The 7,653-nt window shown below is 41.1% G+C and overlaps 1 pseudogene; it reads left to right on the top strand.

Annotated features, from left to right (window-relative positions):
* Window positions 1-2,899: 2,899 nt before the first annotated feature.
* Window positions 2,900-3,000, top strand: LOC141541969 (U6 spliceosomal RNA; annotated as a pseudogene).
* Window positions 3,001-7,653: the final 4,653 nt, after the last annotated feature.

The following is a 7,653-nucleotide window of genomic DNA, read 5'->3' as shown; positions in this document are numbered from 1 at the left end:
TTTTCCCCTTCTTCTTCCTTCTCTTCCTTCCTTTCTTTCTTTCTTTCTTTCTTTCTTTCTTTCTTTCTTTCTTTCTTTCTCTTTCTTTCTTTCTTTCTTTCTTTCTTTCTTTCTTTCTTTCTTTCTTTCTTTCTTTCTTTCTTTCTTTCTTTCTTTCTTTCTTTCTTTCTTTCTTTCTTTCTTCCTTCCTTCCTTCCTTCCTTCCTTCCTTCCTTCCTTCCTTCCTTCCTTCCTTCCTTCCTTCCTTCCTTCCTTCCTTCCTTCCTTCCTTTCTTTCTTTCTTTCTTTCTTTCTTTCTTTCTTTCTTTCTTTTCTTTCTTTCTTTCTTTCTTTCTTTCTTTCTTTCTTTCTTTCTTTCTTTCTTTCTTTCTTTCTTTCTTTCTTTCTTTCTTTCTTTCTTTCTTTCTTTCTTTCTTTCTTTCTTCCTTTCTTTCTTTCTTTCCTTGCTGAGACAATTGGGGTTAAGTGGTTAAGTGACTTGCCCAGGGTCACACAGCTAGGAAGTGTTAAGTGTTTGAGACCAAATTTGAACTCAGGTCCTCCTGACACTTCAGGGCTGGGGCTCTCTCCACTGCGCCACCTGGCTACCCCCTCTCCCTCTTTCTTCTAGAAGGATTGGGGCAGAATAGCAGAATATCTGTATCTAAATACGTATCTTTGCATACATTTTCTGGAAACATTCAGATAATTACTCTTTGTTGCCTGTATAACCTTGGCTAAATAATACTCTCAGCTATTGTGAGCTGTGAGTGTTTCCTCAAAAAAACTGTCCTGAATTTACTTTGTGTGTGTATATAATACACCTATTTTTTTTTTTTTTTTACCTATTGTGAGGATCAAATGAAATATTTGTAAAGTCATTTTCTCTACCAATCATTATTATCTATATGTGTGTCTGGTGTCTCCTTTCTCTTCTATATTATTTGATTTTTGTGCTCATATCCCTATCACCTCATTCAATACTTTACATATAGTAGGCACTTAATATGTGCTTCCTTAATAATAACAACGTTGGTACTAGCTTCCATTTATATGGTGTTTTGAAATTCATGATGTACATTATAGGCATTATCTTATAATCTCTCTGGGCCTCAATAAGAGTGTTAATATGCACACTCAGAGAAATATAACACAGTATAATATATTAGGCAGCTAAATGGGGAGGTGTTAAGAGAATTAGACCTGAAATCAAGAAGACCTGAGTTCAAATCCAACCTCAGAAACGTACCTGCTCTATGATCTTGGTCAAGTCATTTAACTTATACCTTTCTTAGTTTCTTAGTCTGTAAAATGTGGTTAACAATGGAATCTACCTGCCAGGATTGTTGTGAGAATAAAATGAGGCGATATTTGCAATGTGCTTTGCAAACCTCAAAGCATTATATAAAAGCTAGCTATTCCTATTGTTGTGGGATGTAATAAGGCCAAGGAAAAGATGCAAAGTGCCCTAGGAGAATGAAAAAAAATCAAGAGCCTTCTCAGCTGGTGGGAGGAGAGGGCTGCTCTAGGAAATGGCACCAAACTGAGCCTCGAAGGAGGATAAAGATTTTGAAAGGTAGAGATGGTGCATGTGAAGGGGAGAGTGCGAAATGAGGCTGGAAAGATAGGGGGGAGGCAGGCTGTGAAGGACCTGAAACCAAGGTTTATATGAGGAGTTTATAGGGAGGCACTGAGAGCTTTTGAGTAATATAGATAGAACTGTGCTTTAGGAAAATTTATATCAACAATGTATAAGATGGATTGGAGAGGCTGGTGAGAGAAGACAGAGATCCATTAGGAATTAGAATCTGGGGGAATTTGGGACACTGCAGTGCAGGAAGCTAGGATGGAGCTGACGGTAGCTGTCCATAGCACAGTAGAAGTGAGAAATCCTAGGACCTCCACTTGGGAGATGGGTAAGTGGAGATCAGGCACAGATGTTATCTCTACAGCAAGGGCAGCTAGGGGACACCTTAGTGCTTTGCCTGGAGTCAGGAAGAGTCATCTTCCTGAGTTCAAATCTGGCTTCAGATACATACTAGCTGTGTGACACTGGTCATCCTACTTGCCTCAGTTTCCTCATCTGTTAAATGAACTGGAGAAGGAAATGGCAAAACATTCCATTATCTTTGCCAAGAAAATCTCAAATGGGGTCATGAAGAGCCAGACGTGACTGAGAAGTCATCACTGAATGATAATATAACTAAATGTTATGAGATTGAACTGATAGGAATTGACAACTGAGTGAATATTGGAATGTGGCACATTGAGGGGAGGCAAGTTAAATATTAGACTGAATTAATGGGTGAATGAGAGGATAACAGTGTCTTCAAGAGAAATGTTTGGGGTGAGGCAAGTTTAGGGGGAAGATGAGTTCAGTTTGGGATATATATGGAGTTTGAGGTCCTGGTGGTTGGGGATATGAAGAAAGCAGCTGATCGCGCAGGACAAGTTTCAGGAGAGAGAACAGGCTGCATTTATAGATTTGGGAGTCATCTGAATAGAGGTGATAATTGAACCCATGCTAGAGAATGAGATCATCAAAAGAGAGAGGAAGCCCAGGGCAGTCTCCGGATATACTCAGACTTAGGGGGAAGGAGCAAGACTGAGACGGAGAAGTAGTTGAGCAGATAGGAGGGGAGCCCGGAGAGAAGAACGTAATGGATGCCCTGGGAGACAAGAATCTAAGAGGAAGGTGGACAGTAATGTCAAAGTTTCAGAAATTTCAAGGAGGACGAGTGTTAAGGAAATGTTACTGATTGGGGCAGCTAGAAGGTACAGTGGATAGAGCACATGCCCTTGAGTCAGGAGAACTGAGTTCAAGTATAGCTTACTAGCTGTGTGACTCTCAGTCCCTTCACCTCATTTGCCTCCAAAAATATGTTATTGGATTTCACATCTAAAAGACCCTAAGTTGGGCTTGCTTCGGCAGCATATAAACTAAAATTGGAACGATACGGAGAAGATTAGCATGGCTCTTGCACAAGGATGACAGGCAAATTTGAGGCTTTCCATGGTTTTAAAAAATTAAAAGATCGTAGGTCACTTTTGATGGAGCAGTTTCATTTGAATGGAAGGGCAAGAAGCTAGATTGCCAGGGGATTGTGGTATTAGTGTGCGATGAGGAAATAGAGAAGAACATAGGCTTCCTAAGTAATTACAGTTACAAAGGAGAGATGTAGGACGAGCATTTGAGGAGAACTAATACCGATTGTAAGAGGGAGTAGGAGAATAATTTGCACCATGACCACAATAATGTAGAGTCAAACATTGAAAGACTTCTGAACTCTGATTTACACAGTGGTCAACTGTGCCTCCGAGGACTGCCGGTGCAGCATCCCTCCTGTTTCTTTGGATGTAGGAGCTCTGAGTTTCTCATCTTCTGAGTGTGTGCTTTGCTCTTCCTTGTCACCATAATAACTTTCAAGGGTGAGAAACTTTTTTTGTTGTCTGTTCATTTTCTTTTAACTCTTTGTAAACGTAGGGCTCTGTTTCCAGGGTGGAAGGTACCCTATCCCAAGCTTCAGGGGTTTTATGCAGCTGCTTTCAGAGCTCCTTCTAGGAACCTGGCCACAAGCTCTCTTTTGTGTCCTGGAGCTGTTAGAAGTGTGCCCACCCCGAAGTATCTGACTCCCACACTGGTCCCACAGACCTTTCCTGCTGACTTTCCCGGCCCTCTTTGGTGTCTCTGGACTGAAGTCGGGAAGCCATCAGTACTATGGCTGATTCAGAGATTGGGTTGGGGCTGGGCCAGGTTAGGCCGGGCTGGATCTGGGTCTGGTTCTGGGTCTGGGCCTAGGCCTGGGGCTGGTTCCTGGCCTGTGCTGGCACAGCCTGCACTGGGACTGCATGCTGGGCTCTACCCTCGTCTAACAGACCTTTTCTCCTGGCCTTCTAAATTGCCTTTGAATGAAAAATGTTCGACTACATCTTTTTGGGGTATCATGATACTCTAAAATTTGTTTAGAGTCATTATTTAAAAGAATTTGGAGAGGTTTGGGGGAGAGGTTGGGCGAATTCCTGCCTTTTACTTGGCCATTTTGACTCTGTCTCCTCTCTTCCTGTTTCTTACAGAGAGGTGGTAGACTATGGGAACAGAATGAGGTATAGAATGTTAAATATGGATGTCTGTTTTGCTTGTATTATTATATAGATATATATTTAACAAAGGGGGATTCAATTGGAGGTATTAAATGACAGGGATATAAAAAAGAGCACCAAAACATTTTAAAAAGAGAGTCAGAGATGAATCAAAGGATTGCTATGCAGCAATGAGGATAAATTTGTATTGGGCCCCAGCTGACAGTTTCATGACTTTCTTGGCAGCTTTAAGCAGCTGAAGAGTAGGGATGAAGAAGGTGGATGGGGGGGGGACTGAGGGGGAGGGGGAGGGAGTCTGTGAACCAGGTGCTGAAGCCATTGAGAAAGGAAGACAAGTAACCTTGGAGGTAGATAATAGCAGCAAGGATTTGAACTGTATGATAGAGATGGATGAAGTGAACTTCAAAAGAGGAGAGCGTGCTGATTGATGATGGTACAAGGAGACTCCAGAAGTGGTAGTGGAGAGCAGAGAGTATGCTGGCCTCTGCCTGGCCCTGTGTATGTGTGGAGAGAGGGGGTAAGGAGGGAAGGAAGAGCTAGCTGACTCTGGAGAGGAAGAAAATGCATGACGTGCCTTCAGAAAAGTCTTGTTTCTGTGGTGGAAGAAAGAGGAAGAAGAGAAGTGGGTGGGTGAAGTTCTAACAAACTGGAGATTCCAGAAGACACTGAAATCAGAGGACAGAGGAGGCTGAGGGAGGGGAGAGCTAAGGGAGAACTGGCAGGAGTGAGAATGGAGGGGGAAAGAGAAGAGCAGGAGAGCAGGATGTAGAAAGGTGCCAGATGAAGCTTACATGAAATCATCTATCTCATGCCCTCTAGCACAGCATGATGGCTTGTCTATTGAGTTTGTCAACGTCTCAAAACTACACTTTGTGTGACAGAATTATGGCCGAGTCCAATAAGAAAAAAATTAACCCCCAAAATGTCCTTTTGGGTTCAAAAACTCAGCTTCACAAATGGCTTAGTAACAGTTTGTGCAAAGAAATTTTGTGGGTTTTAGTAGATTGTAAGTTCAATATAAGTTAATCAGGTGGTTTTGTTGTTCAGTTACTTCAATCATGGCTAACTTCCTTAAACACATATTGGCTGTGTATCCATTCAACTTCTTGGTACTCCTAGACAACTCCCTGAGACAAAAAGTTGCAGTGAAGGACAAATAAAGTCACAGGTTTGTTCCCTGTCCGTAATTACCTTACTCTGGTGGATGACTTCTGAATTTTCTCTTTTCTTTTATATATTCTCTTTCTCTTGCTCATGCCTAAAATAGCTAGGGTTTTGTAAAGGGAAAAAGGAATAGAGGCTAGAACCTCACACCAAGAATAGAGAATAAAGACACTAGAGAAAGAAGAAAGGAGTGATTAGAGCTGTAGGAATGCTTTTTCTAGCACAAAGATGCCAGGGGCCTCAGTGTTTTCACTTGAGGTTTATTGACCAGAAAAGTTTAGAAATGAGCAAAGGAGAAAGTCCTTGGGCTACAGGCGAAGTCCCTTGGACTTGTTCTGAGAAAGAGTTGGTTCACTATGATGGGGTTGTAATCAGCAAAGCCTAAGGCTTCAGGCCTGGATGTTTTCAAGTAGAATATCGATAGACACAAGTTTCTGTACTTCCTGCCCTAGTGAGCCAGAGAATCTTATTCTGAGCTCAGTCCCAAGTCTGGAAGGTTGGGAAGCAGCAGGAGGCTTAGCCAAGGGGACAGGGAGATGAAAGGAGGAATGAAGAATGGACTAGAGAAGGGCATCCAAATGGAAATGTGTGAAATGTGCAGAGCTCGATCTGTCATCCATTTGTTCATCATTCATGCCTCTATCTGTTCATCCATCATCAATCTATGCAGCTACCAGCCTGTCAGCAACCCGCCCAGGTATGGATTAATCATTTATTGATGTATCTATCCGTCTTCTTCAGACACCGACTAGCAGTGTGATCATGGGCAAGTCCCTTAACTTGTCACAGTGTGCTTCCTCATCTGTAAAATGGGAACAATAATACTCATCCCATCTACCTCAAAGGGGGTTGTGAAGGAAGTTCTTTGAAAACCCTAAAGGGTTATATAAATATGAGTTATTTTTGTTGTTGAAGAGGCAATATGATTAGTAGAAAGAGAGACGGAGGTGGCTTTGGGACCAAGAGGATCTGAACTCAAGTCTCACCTAACACTTGGGGGTGTCACTTCACTTCTCAGGATTCTAGAAAATCTAAGACTCTAAATTTGAAGAGAAGGTTCTAATCTCTAGCAGAGGAGGGGAGTGCTGTCTTTGGAACCAGAAAGAAGAAGTAAAAGTTCCTCTTCTGACATTTATATTACAGGTACTGACCGTGTGGTCCTGGATAATTGACATACCTTTTGCTGCCTTTGGCTATTAAGACTGTAAGTTACAGAAATTATACAGTTATACCGAAAGCATATAAATTATGCATCTATGGAGGAAGTTTTCCAATTAAGGAATTTTGTCCAGTGAATTTCCAAGACTAATTATGCTGATGAGGAAACTAAATCTCAGAGAAACACTAGTAATTGGTGTAGTTGGTATATGATTTCCTGTCTCTCTATTCTAAGCCTTGAGTCATTTTTTTCAGTCATGATCAGTTCTTTGTGACTCCCTTAGGTATTTTCTTGGCAGAAACACTAGAATAGTTTGCCATTTCCCTCTCCAGTTCATTTTGGGGAAACTGAGGCAAACAGCATTACATACAACTTGTATCTGAGACCAGATTTGGATTCCGGAAGATAAATCTTCCTGACTTCAGGTCCAGCACTCTGTTACTCTAGAGTGCCACTTAGTTGATCTTTTTTCCACTTTACCAAGTGACATCTTCATCATCTACCTGTGAGTGTGTCTGTCTAGCCACCATTTATCTATGTATCTACCTGCTTATCTATTGTCTACTTTTCATCTCTGTATCCACCTACACATCTGACATCAATCTCTCTGTCTCCATTATCTACCTATATGTCTGTGTAACTACCTATATATCTATTGTCTATGGATGGATGGGTAGATGGATGCATCTCCAAGGTCTATTTCAGCTCCAAATCTATGACCCTATGATTCTATGATTGACTGATTTTTTTGTTGTCATATATTAACTACACATCAATTATCTATGTTTCTACTACATATCACCCGTGCACGTATCCATCTGTCCATTAGCTATCATTTATCTACATATCCATCACTGGTGTACATATTTATTTCTTGTCTTCAACTCTCAATTGCTCCACTACAGCCCTTTTCTAGTGCTTCATCATGATGTAAAGGTGACCCTATGCTTGTAAAAGTTATGGTAATGCAGAGCAAGTGCTTGATGGCTCTATCAAGCTGGAAAAGCTTTAGATTCAGTAGTAGTAGAAAAGAGTCTGAGGGTGCTAAGAATCACATAGAGATCATTGCTAAGGATAGATTTAACTTAGGGCAGGTAGGAGATGCAGTGAATAAAGTACTGGGCCTAAAGGCAGAAAGACATCTTCTTAAAAAATTTATTTTTAATGATATTTTATTTTTTCCAAATACATGTAAAAATAGTTTTCAACATTGACCTTTGAAAAACCTTATGTTAAAAAGTTTTCTCCTC

Source organism: Sminthopsis crassicaudata, chromosome 4, assembly GCF_048593235.1.
Source record: "Sminthopsis crassicaudata isolate SCR6 chromosome 4, ASM4859323v1, whole genome shotgun sequence".
Taxonomy (NCBI): domain Eukaryota; kingdom Metazoa; phylum Chordata; class Mammalia; order Dasyuromorphia; family Dasyuridae; genus Sminthopsis; species Sminthopsis crassicaudata.
This window is presented reverse-complemented; position numbering and strand designations above follow the sequence as displayed.